The 12,889-nt window shown below is 37.0% G+C and overlaps 1 long non-coding RNA gene across 2 annotated transcripts; it reads right to left on the reverse strand.

The window, feature by feature from the left end:
- Window positions 1-8,024: 8,024 nt before the first annotated feature.
- LOC135732036 (uncharacterized) lies at window positions 8,025-11,273 on the reverse strand. Of its 2 annotated transcripts, none has more exons than XR_010526665.2 (6): window positions 10,359-11,273; window positions 10,012-10,067; window positions 9,390-9,945; window positions 9,229-9,305; window positions 8,978-9,080; window positions 8,025-8,896 (listed from the first exon to the last, which is right to left on the reverse strand). It is a non-coding gene; the product is annotated as an uncharacterized lncRNA (long non-coding RNA). The 2 variants fall into 2 exon arrangements; XR_010526664.2 differs by having other exon boundaries at window positions 9,390-9,919; window positions 10,359-11,267.
- Between the last annotated feature and the right edge of the window lie 1,616 nt (window positions 11,274-12,889).

Raw genomic sequence — 12,889 nt, forward strand, 5'->3', positions numbered from 1 at the left:
TAGTTACTAGTTACTTCTCACAAATAGTAACTAAAGTAACATGCCCAAGACTTATTGAAAGTAATAAAACAGGTGTATTTAGATGTTTGTTATGTAAGATGGGACTATAAAACTTACACAGCATGCAGATAAAGGGAAGAGGATCTGAGCAGAGCTGATCAACTATCAGACCATCAGGACCTGCAGCACCACAAGGTCTCTGATCCTTCCCACTTATGCTACGTGTACTAGACTGCCACATAATGGAGGATGAGGAGACATTTGATCCATCTGACCACTTCCACGAGTCCCTAAAGAGACCAATCCATGCTTCAGCATTTAATAGCATCTTTGCCAGCAGGTCATTCTCAGCTTGGGTCCGAATGGTGGCCAGGTCTGTGTGATGCTGTCTGCAGTAGCTCTGAGCTTCAGGCCACGTCACAGTGTTGGTGATTAAAACAAACCTGTCTGATCCAGTTGCCATCTCTGTAAGAAGACATTAGAAATAAGAGAGTCACGTTAATTTTTTTACAAATAGTTCATCACCTGAACTTAACATCTAGCCTGACTACGTCAGACTTTGGACTTCCGCTAAATTTCATTATGAAGAAATTTGTCAATTGACTCCTTGGTCATTATTTAATGCCTTAAAAAAGAATGATAAATTTAACAGAGTGGTTTCCCAGACAGGGATTAGCTTAAGCCAGGACAAGGCCTTAGTTTAACATGGAAATATAACTATTTTTAACAAACATGTTTCACTAAAAACATTACTTGTGTGCATTTTGAGACAAAACAAAGGGCACTGTATTTGAAGATATGTCAGTGCAAGTTGTTTTTAGTTTGGACAGCTCTTACATTTATTTTAGTCTAGGACTAGTCTAATCCCTGTCCGGGAAACCGACCCAACATGACTTAAACTAAGGTTGTATTGGTCATTAAGGAAATGCGATTTTTGCATCCGTGTTCTTTAATCTGCGGCTTTGTCAGTAAATCACCTGCAAAAAGTTCACTCCCATCAGCGCTTTTTTTTAATTGTGCTAACGCTATTTTGCCCTGTTTATTGAGTCTGACTGAATATTGAAAAAAGCAGCCAATAGGAGCCCAAACTAGAAGTGAATTCTTTCAAAATTTTAAAAGGCATCTCAGGATAATAATACCTCAGGAGTGAATGATGAAGATCCCATCAGTATGAATGAGCAAATTCTAGACAAAGTGTGACTACATTGCAGATAATAAAATCTAATTTATTTTGGAGGCCTTTGGTCACAGCTTCATTTTTTAGTAACATTGTTTTATCATTAGTCTGTATTCTGGTTTCCATGTTTTGTGGGGACATTCCATAGACGTAATGCATTTTATACCATACAAACTGTATATTCTATTCCCCTTACCTGCCCCATTCCCTAACCCCAACCATCACAAAAACCTTTCTTGTACCTTAGATTTTCAATAAACATCATCTTGTTTGATTTATAAGCATGTTTCCTCATGGGGACATCAAAATGTTGGTCAAACAATTGGTCCCCACAACGTGATAATTACCAGGTACACACACACACACACACACACACACACACACACACACACACACACACACACACACACACACACACACACACAAACACACACACACACACACACACACATTCTGGTTTCCATGTTTTATGGGGACATTCCATAGACGTAATGCATTTTATACTGTACAAACTGTATATTTTATTCCCCTTACCTACCCCATTCCCTAACCTCAACCATCAGTTGACAATTGGTCCCCACAACGTGATAATTACCAGGTACACACACACACACACACACACACACACACACACACACACACACACACACACACACACACACACACACACACACACACACACAGACACACACACATAGCATTGCAGCCATGGGGACAAGGCACCTCTGTACAAGCCCAACTCTTAAACAACTAGGCTATGACCTTTTGGTATTGTTTCTTACCATTGATGCAAAAAAAGGGAAATGGAGTGGTGCATGGCCGATCCCTGAATACAAATGAAATTTTACTAACACATTCCTGTGTTCCTAATCTGTTGTCTGGCTGTCCACTCTCCCAGCATTTTAATGTCACATTTTCATCTTGATAAGACCACCGCCAGCTATAAATGTCATTGTACAGTCCAGTCCAAGCCGCTGAGACCATTGCAGATTGAACCGTTTCTCTTAGATATGTCCAGTCTTCATTACTTTGAACAGTAGCCAAGTCAAAATAATTCTGTCTGCAGTAAGCTTGTGCCTCATCCCAGCTCATCTGTGACTGGATGAGAATATAATGACATGAGATGCCCTGGGTGAACAAACAGAGTCCTGTTGAGAGGAAAGTGCACAATTATTCATTAATCTAATTAATCACACAAAGGATCTTTGTTTATCTGTAAATGTGTTTTGCTATGGCCCACTGGAGACTTTCATCCGGCCCATGAGGCAGATTTTATTTGTTATAAATATCATTCAATTTGAGTTCGATGCAAAACAAAATCCAGCAGATGGTGCAGTCCAGCAGTGCAATATATTTGGTTAACTGTTGCCATGACATGAATTATTGTAAAGTGGGCATGGCAAAAAAACAAACAAACTCTGAATTAAAACAAAGAACCTGTTTATGTGCACACTTTGACTGAATTACAGTTATTAAAATAAACCCCATATATATATTTGCAACTAGGTAACTCTGCAGTCAATTAAAGAAAACAAATCAATTATTTTACTTTTAGTGTAATTTGATAATTTTTCCTAAATAAACAAACAAATAAATAAACTAATTTTGAGTTAAATAAGTATTACAAATTAACAATTCAGTTTAGTGCAGCATCATACACTATAAGAAAAAAAGGTTCAGGAGAGTTTAAGAGTTTAGTGTCTCTAAGGCTACGTTCATACTGCAGGGCTTAATGCTCAATTCCGATTTTTTGAAAAAAATAGATTTTTTTGCAAGGCCGTTCACATTTCCAATTAAATGCGACCTTTGTGATCTCCTGTGTGAACATGAAATGACCCAGAAGTGACCCGCATGCGCATAAGAGTACTCAACGGTCAAGGACGTCACTTGTAAGCTAACGTTAAACATGGATGTCAACAACGGTGTAGTCAACAGCGGAGCTCTTTTTGCAATATAAAAGTTATTTTCCCAACGGAGCCAGCACAATAACAATCTTCTAGGGGTGTCCTCGACTAAGGTGTTACATATTCGAATCAGAATTGTAGTAGTCGACCGATAGTAAAATCATATGGTTGTGTGCGTGGGTTGGGAGGGGGCCAGACCAGGTACAAACTGGCAACTTTTATTTTCTTTCACAAGCAGCACACATAAACAACTTTCTGATAAAGTGACCAAAACTGTCTTTCAAGTGAGGAACGAATTCAAAACTGACGATGCATTTATATATATATATATATTTATATATAATTATTTTTATTTTTTAAAGGTAAAATATAAGGTAACATTTGTTTAATTATTCCTCATAACATAACAAGCCACGATCTACAGAACATCACACAAAAAACATTTTGATAACTAAAAAATGACAAAGGTGATCCTGCCTTGGAAACAATTCAGTGTTTTTATTTAATTTGGAGATTTAGCGCGTCAAAGCAGTCATGACAAAAAACGACAAATGAGAAATGACAAATAATTTGTGATTGTTACTGTAAATGATAAAAACTAAGCTTTATATACAATTCATTAAACGTTAATTTATAACAAGAAAAACACTGAAATTAAGGATTTTATAGACACTTCGCGTTATTATTTAGCATAGAAATACCTGCTTCCTTGCTTTGACTTTGATCATCTCTGTATTCACTTTAGATACAGAAAGACCGGATGATATTATTTATTTCAGGAATCTCTTTGCTATCATTTGAAAGTGAACACCGACCATAATATTAAATCACAAGAAAGACATTCGTGTCAGGCAGAAATATAGGTTTGGTGCAGATATTTTCCGTTTCAGCACCGAAATTTAAAGAAACGGCTTACCTGTTTTGTAGTTTAACTTTTGACAAGATAACCAGTCTGGTTTAAATACATTTTAAAATTTATATCCGTCGAAAAACCTCCGTTTTTGTATGTTTAGTTTGATGAACTCCTAAATATGAGACGCAGAGCACCTAGCCCGTTCGGCTAAATTGCATGCGCAAGCATGGCCAGCACGCAATAGCGCAACATCGATACAACAAAAAGCAATCCAAAATTTACAGACTTAAATTAGATCAGAATTTACGTTTATAATAAATACATTTTTTTAATAAAATAAGGTCAGAAGTAACAAAGTGCAGAACAAATGTGCAAAATGCCTCAAGTGCACGGAAACAAAACACAAGCCAAATAGTTAAATCAGATAACCCAGAGTGATTTATAAATGAAAAAAAAGTAAAGAAATTATTAAAAGAACGAAAGTGTAGTCAGAATTGCCAGCTTTGTCTTTTAATGTAGAAAGAAAGAGGCAATGGTTTATAAACATAGAAACCTCTTATGGACGTGTAGACCGGTCACAGGGGTTGTTGGATTTATAAACGCATTTTAAAAAATATTTATTGAAAAATAGAAAAAGAGAGGTCCCGCACACTATCCACTTGCAAAAATAGAAATAATTATTTAATTAGTAATTATTTCTATTTTTGCAAGTGGATAGTGTGCGGGACCTCTCTTTTTCAATTTTTCAATTTTGGACTTTCGAGTCCTGCTCTCCTACGCACCTATCGCACACAGGTGTGCGACGTTTATGTGATTAAAAAATATTTATTGAAAGCTGCTACTTCACATATTATTCGCAGCATTATAATAATATGCTATATATTAATATATTGGGGGAAAGCTGTTATATGTGAAATCATATAACGTGTGCACCCATACGGCCAAAATTTAATGATGTGGAGCAGTGTTAGCAACGTCCGCCATGGTTGTTGTTTATCTTATCGTTCTTGCCTACTTCAATGCAGAATTATGACGTTTGTAGCGTATCAATGACGTACGGGTCGGATCCATGTGGCTTGGCCGTTCATATGGAGGTCGCATTTCAAAAGATCGGATACGTATCGGATTCAGGACCACATACCCAAGTGGCCTGGGTCACATTTGAAAAGATCGGATATGTGTCTTTCAGACTGTCATGAAAAGATCAGATACAGGTCGCATAGGGGCAAAAAAATTGGAATTGGGTCGTTTCAGCCTGCAATGTGAACGTAGCCTAAGTGACCTATAGATGAGTTCAGTTTTAAGAAACACCTCAGAGAAAAGTTATCCTTCAACAGCCATTTTCTGGACATCAGGGGCCTCATTTATAAAATGCTGCATAGAAAACATCCTAAATGTGATCTTATGATCATTTCTCAAAAGGGAGCACGTGTGGCCATGCGATCACTCTATGATTAAACCTGTCCGTATGCATGCTTTATAAATTATGCCCCAGAATCTCCCCAAAACCTGTGTAAACTTATACACTCACCTGCGAACAGCAGCAAATGAATAAACCTTCCCATTGTTGATGGATTTACAGTAAGCAAACTGAAATATATGGGAAAAACAACAATACTAAAACAAAATTAACTATGACAAACACATTCAAAGAATAAACTTAATACGCTTACAAGTAAAGTAAGAAAGCATCCGAGTTTACCTGTATCAACAGCCAGGATGATATCTGAAGTGTCTCTGTTTTCTCAAGTTTTTCACTTTGTGCTCTTTCCATTCTTTAAACACGTATATTTTCATACACAAATTTTGATGGATTGGCATATTTGTAAATGCAAAATGAGTTTAATGACACAGAGACTGATTTCTATTCATATTTAAATGAATTGCAATCATATTTTGCTGTAATTAGAGCATAAAAAAGAATCTGTTTACTGCAATTATATAGTAAAGTGTAATAAATGATATAAATAATTCTCTTTCAGAATGAATATCATTTAAAAATCTGAGTATTTTGCCGGTTTATGTCTTGAGGGCATACTGCTAACATTTGACTGAGAAGATTTTACATTTAGTCATCTAGCTAATGAATATGATGAACTCATACAAAACAACTTACAAATGAGGAGCAGAGCTTTTGTAGAGTAAACATTGTGCAAATTTGTACCCACAGATACAGATTTTGAAGAATTGCAATGCCACGTTTAAAGGAGAATAATAAAAATACAGAAGAGGTAGAAGAAGAATTGAGAAATTGAAAGTGTTTTAGCAACACCTCCACCACTTTGTTTGCTTTTGGTAGAATATTGTGACACATTTGGCGTACTTTTGTCCATGCCAATCCTAAAATAAAACATCACAGGCATATGTGTATGTGATGGTGTAAGCACCTTGCCCAGTTTATCATCATTTATTCCTATAAAAACATCCATTGTCAGAAACAAAAATCAGCACCTTTGCCCAAAGTTCACATTGATTCTTTTGAAATCACATTGACCTTGATTCCACCTCACTCCCAAGTTGGTCTTTGTTGGCCTAAGAGTAATGAGAAGCCCACAGAGGGTGCACATTAAGAAGTGTCCATTGGAACACACTTTTCCTTCTTTTGACCTGATAGCGACAACACGGCTATTGAAATGAAGCCACCAGTCGTCATTCATTGACTGACTGTAGGATGGGAGGAACAATGACTTGTATGAGTGTTTTGAACTTAATTGCAAACCTTCATCGCATTTAAATTCATTCTACAACAATGTAACATCTGGCCGGACGTCAGATGGAGGTCTTTTTATCTGGATCGTTATCAGCTTTAAACTTTACCCTTAAAGAGTTTAACACCATGCCACCAACAGGGGGAAGGGCAAGGTTCTGCTCATAATGCTTTCATCAAAGATCTTAATCTCCTCCCGAGTCCTCTGGTAGATCGTAAATTAGGCGACAATTAAATTAAATTCACATTTCAAGCAAGCTTTAAACAAATTCCAGAGAAACTTGAGATCTTAGAGTTAAAGTGACAATGGCCAGAGACGGAGCAGGCATGACACAGAGATTTGTTTGTACTTAAGATCACAATAAGCTGTTTAAAATGTATATATTTTATATCATTGTATTGTATGTTCGTATTTGTAATGTACCACTTTCTTGTAACACTAAAGTGATGTTTGCTTTATTTTAGTATGTCCCATAATTCACATTTATGAAATAATTAATGGAAGTGTGTTTCAACCCATGTCTTGTGTACTGTTTAAATAATCCTCTGATAATTTCCTGATCAATGGTGTGCACCATAACTGATATCAAACTCATTCAATATTAATCCAAATTATTATTGAAACAAAATCTCTGCATTAAACAAACTATGCATATGAAGTCTGGAGAGAACAAAGACTTGTTTTCCCGCTCGTTCAACAACCTTTCGCACGAACCATTTCAACTATAACGGGTTGGACTCGTCAAAGGGGCTCTCCCCCACTCACCTTTGCTCACAGTACAAGTAAATCCTAAAGCGATATTGCTCTTCTTTTACTCTCTCTTAAATTTCCATGCTTTCTCTCTCTCTCTCTCATGAAGTTTCATGTTCATTGTGTTTGTCTGTTAGTTAGTCGTTGTGTATTTCGTATCGTAGTTAATAAACCGGTTTTGCATTTCACAATTGAATTGTTTCTGTGTTCAATGCTCAGCAAATCAATGTCACTTTATCTGCTTTTTGATCTTGTTTGCATGCTCTTGATGTAATACTGTCCCAGATAGCAAAAGATAGCAATGAGTCGGCGGACCACCGGCGGTGCTCTGGAGGCAGTAGAAGCGTCATAAGGGCGTAATCGCAAACACGTCTGACGGCGGCCCGCCGGCGGCAGCCGCTTTTTTAAAGCGGCAGCCGCCTGTCTACCGCCTTCAATCCGCGGCTGGCCCGCCGGCCAACCGCCGTTCGGCCGCCTTTATATTGAAGGCGGCTCTTTCGCGGCCCGTCGGAGGCAAACGCTATTTTCAAGCGTTTTGCCGCCGCTTATTGTTTATATATATAAATAATATTTATATAAGCTAATTCTAGCATGCAGTTTATCATAAATAATGATTGATCAAACCAGACAAATTCTCATTTGGATTTTTTATTCCACATTTCAAAGTACAGTAACAGTCATTGAACCAAGATGTGTAAGAGCACTGAAATATAAATAACTGAAAAATAAAAAAGTACTAAAAAACATGCAGGTTTCCAAATAAATTCTAGTTTAAAAAAAACATTACAAGCAAATTAGAACATATCATTTACAACAATTGTTAATAATTTAGAGGTCAGCTCTGGGATGAAAAGAATTTGGCTACCAGTAAACATAAAATTAAGTAATGAGGATATTTGGTACCAAAGAACGTGCAGCATACCAAATAAATCCTCATTTCTAACAATAAATTATTACCACTTATCCTAGAGTAAAGCTCTGGACTAGAATAGACTATTATAATGGCACTGCTGACCTGGAACACAATATTTTCACTTTGCTGCAATAAGATCTGTATATTGTGAATTAAAAATGAACAAATACTTGATTGACCCTCAAGGGATCAGTACTTTATCTCGTGCACCTGTATAAAGGACAAACATCCTCGCCATTCCATATCTATACGAGGAGCTGCCCTTAAGGCAGGGTCACATGGAATTTGAAAAATAAAAGAATAGTAATTTTCAAAGTGAAGTGTGGATTGGTTGAGTGTAGTGTGATACTTCAGGATTCTTTAGGGTTCTTGATGTTACTGACTGCACGATAAAGAAAGGTTTCCAGTTGTCAGCGATGCTGGGGTGTCAGTAGTCAGCCTCGGTTTAAGGCGTCATCTGTGGGTCCCTCTCAGCTGTGTACTGCCTTTTTCCGCCTTTACGGTCAGATGCTCCTTTCAGGTAACACGTAACATTAACCTGGACAGCCCAATCAGTGGCATCCTGGGTTGCAGGGTTCTTCCGGATGGCTCCTGTAGAAAATACAGAACTGTCATTCCATTTGAATAACATAAGGCCATACACATCTACTTAAATATAAAAATCTAACTTACTTTGAACAATGGTCTTCAGAAACAGGTCTCTAAAACATGCTTGATTCCCTACACCAGTCCAGGTTGTATTAATGGAAAGGTGATTAGAGAAGATACTCTAAAGCTGAAAATTCAAAAAAAGTGTTACAAAATAAATTTCTCTGAATTTTCTCATACATAAATGAGAGACAGGCTCTGGATTCAGACTGTATATGCAGTATACAAACTTAATTTTACTTTTTAGATTACCCTACGGCAATTAGCACACTTACAAATTGTTCCTGGAGCTTTTTATCCTGCCTCAAAGTGTTGTCAAGCAACGCCAAAAGTGAGCCGCTGTCATCCGAAGCTACAAAATGAAAGGCATATGGTAATATTGGACCTACATCACAGACAAAAAAAGTAAAATTTAAGAAAGAGTGCATGTTCTCACCTGCTCGTTCACTACGTTCCCTCAGGGCTTGGTTCTTCTCCCTCACACTGCAAAAAAGTATTGACTTACCTAGGTTTTTTTGTCTTGTTTTCTAAAATAAATATCTAAAAATTCTCAAATTGAGATACATTGACTTGGTAAGCAAGTGGCTTAAGATATTAAGTCTTGTTTATTAAAATAAATTATAAAAATGAAGAGTTTTTCTTTTTACTTAAAACAAGTCAAAATATCTGCCAATGCAGTAAGAAAAATAAACTTAAATTAAGTTGATCAAGTTGAAACTGGAATTAAGTTTATTTTTCTTACTAAACAGGTAAATATTTTGACTTGTTTTAAAAACCTCTTGATTTCCATCATTTATTTCAATAAACAAAACTTAATATCTTAAGCCACTTGCTTACCAAGTCAGTGTATCTCAATTTAAGAATTTTCAGATATTAATATTAGAAAACAAGACAAAAGAAAACTAAGAAAGACATTCATTTTTTTGCAGTGCAGGGCTTGGTTTTCATTCTGGAGTCTCTAGAAATCTACATTATTAAAAAAAAAACAATAACTAAAGGCACTATTTTCAATACTGTTAAAACACTGCACACTAAGACACAGACCTAGAATATACTACCTTGATAGCTGAAAACTTCATGCTGTACACGAGATGCTGTGCTCTGGGCAAGTTATCTGCAAGAAAATATGAACAAAACCACATTGTTAATGCCACTTCAGCTACTGGATTAGCAGCAGAGAGCAAACTTAGTGTAACAACCTTTAAATAAAAAATAAAAGAACTAGAACTTTGCTTAACCTCCGTGTGTACTGTAACAAAGGCAAAACAGCATGTGTTCGCTAACACTTGCTAGCCACTTTAGCTAGGGGATTAGCAGCATACTTGTTCAGACAAACGAAGTAATTTAAACAACTTATATACATGAACATAATCTTGCGTTACACAAAAATGAAACATGTACTTACTTAAACGATCGTAATTGATGCCTTTTGTCTTAAATCTGTATCTTGAGCCTCTCTTCAAACACTGAAAACTTGTAACGACGAGTGCTCTCTGGCAGGACACGGTATCTTCCGGTTTACAATTCTCCCGTCTTGTTGAGGTGCTGCCCCTCTCGACCGGTGGCGGTACTTCACTGTTTGTGCTTTATCACTTAAAAATTAATTTGTACAGATCGCAAAATAATCCTTGTACATGTAAAAGGTTTAAAAAAAGTAAATAATCAATCGATGTTGGAAAATAATGAAAGACATAAAGGAAATTTCCAGTCAAGTGCATAAATCAAAGACATGTAAAAATGTTGACCTGACTGAGTGCATACAATAATTCGATATATTTTACATATATTACTGTATAATCGCTTCAGAGTTTCAAAGTAATTTAAATGTAATTTCCTAAACCTTCAAGAATCTGTTATAAACCCTACTGGCTTTAGATGCATGTGAAACATGCTTGAACTCAGGGTGTAAAAAAAGGAAACTAACTGAAAACACATTCGTATAAACATAACTTACATATCTTTGCTTTGGAGCAAAACAACTATCCTATTGGATATAATTAACATATATAGGCTATTATGATTGTATAACCGCTTCAAATGTGAAAGGTAGTTAAAATGCTGTCAGTGTACTCTAACTCCAATGGCCAATGCGGTCGATTAAGAGAACATTTCAAAGCGGCTTGCCGCCAGCCTGCCGCGGTCTGTTAGACGGAGGCAACCGCCAGAGAAAATTAAGCAGTCGGGCCGCCGGCTGGATGCCGGCGGCAAATCGCAAGAAAGGGGGGTGACGTATTCGGCGGCAAACGTTTCCTCCCCGCCAGCGAGACGCACCTATAGCCGACAGCTTAGGGCTGGCGGCAAAAAGAAGTCCTGCGGACATTTTTTGCTATCTGGGGTACAGCAGTAGAAAAGTTATTTTCTAAAGGCCACAGAATTAACTTCTTAATGTACAATTATGAGTATATTTTCTGGACGAATGCATAAATTAATTTTTCCACTCATGATATCCTGGTCCTGAATTAATTTCATAGTTTTTGCTCCTTGTGGCAGGATCATGACAGTCCCACATGTTTTGTGTGGTAGCACGTGGCCTTTTGTTTGGGGCTGTGTGCTTCCTTGTCTTGTCTCCTGACCTCCCCCCGCCCCATCGTCGCCTCGTTAATCACCTTGTTATAGTTTCATTCGTGGCTGCAGAGAACAATGCACTATTTCAGACTTATGTATGCTTCTGAGGATTTATTGATATTATTTTAATATAGTCATGAACTAAAGTGGGCCAGTCTAAGGCATGTGCATATCCTTGTCAAGTCTACACTGTAAAAAAAAATGCAGCTGGATGCCAGTAACTTACTGTAGATTTAATTGTATGTTATTTACCGGCAACAGATTGATCTCCAACACTGATCCTGGAGACCTTCCTGCATAAATTGGTTCCAACACAACTGACTGTAATTTTTCTTAGGTAACCTAGAACAACTGGATTAGTGGTTCATTAGCTGTTTTTTTAAGGTTGAAGTAATGGTGCGTTCAAGTCCACCTGCACTTTTCATATTTATGAGCTGGAAAGTTGTGTATACGACGTCAGGTGCATTCAAGTCATCTTCGTTGGTGGTGTGCCTTCATTTTATGAATAACACAAAAATACAGCAAGGTTTGTTAAATAATAATTCATGTACATCAGGCATGTGAAACAGGAGTGAATGAGTTACATTTTTATTCTGTTATTCTCTCCCAAAAGTTTGCATGAGTGCCGTGATAACCAAAGCAACAGACGGATGAAACATTACAGTACATTGTGACCATGGCTCTAAAAACCCAGGCATAAGCGAAATAAGCGGCTGCTTTGGGCCCCCCAATCGTATTTTTAAAATTAAATAACCTAAACAAGTAATGTAAATGAATGAATGAATGAATACGAATAAATAAATGAATAATTCAAGACAAGAAAATTCAGATTTGTAGACAACTGCTTTGTGTCTGCAGTGCTAGCATTTAAGTCATGCGCAATATAGACATCTCGCATGCATTGACAATTTGCCCCTGCGCGCAAGTGCGCGTAACTGTAATAAATGATAAGCCATGTCACAAAAAAGGATGTATCCCTTTGGTGCCGAAAAGGGAAAGAAAAGGACAAAGGAGGAGAAAAAAGAACAATATAAAGGTGTGTTTGCATGATTATTTACAGTATGTTTAATTTGTGCAGCAGCAGCTAATGGTGTGACAGATCGCAGTTGATCTGTGATCGACCAACTCTTCGACTCGCATGCAATTTGTGGATTAATAACTTTTTGAATGATCACTTGACGGAAATGCAATATTATATACATAACTATATTATCAGTGGTGTATAAAAACCTTACATAATTAACTGTTATGTTTTTATTACCTTAGAATGAGTCGTTTTTATCTACATACACCGAGGGTCCCCTTACATGGAAGTCGCCATTTTGTACCGCCATGTTTCTACAGAAGCCCTTAACGGACAAACTTTTTTAC

The sequence above is a fragment of the Paramisgurnus dabryanus genome, chromosome 1 (assembly GCF_030506205.2).
Source record: "Paramisgurnus dabryanus chromosome 1, PD_genome_1.1, whole genome shotgun sequence".
Classification (NCBI taxonomy): Eukaryota; Metazoa; Chordata; class Actinopteri; order Cypriniformes; family Cobitidae; genus Paramisgurnus; species Paramisgurnus dabryanus.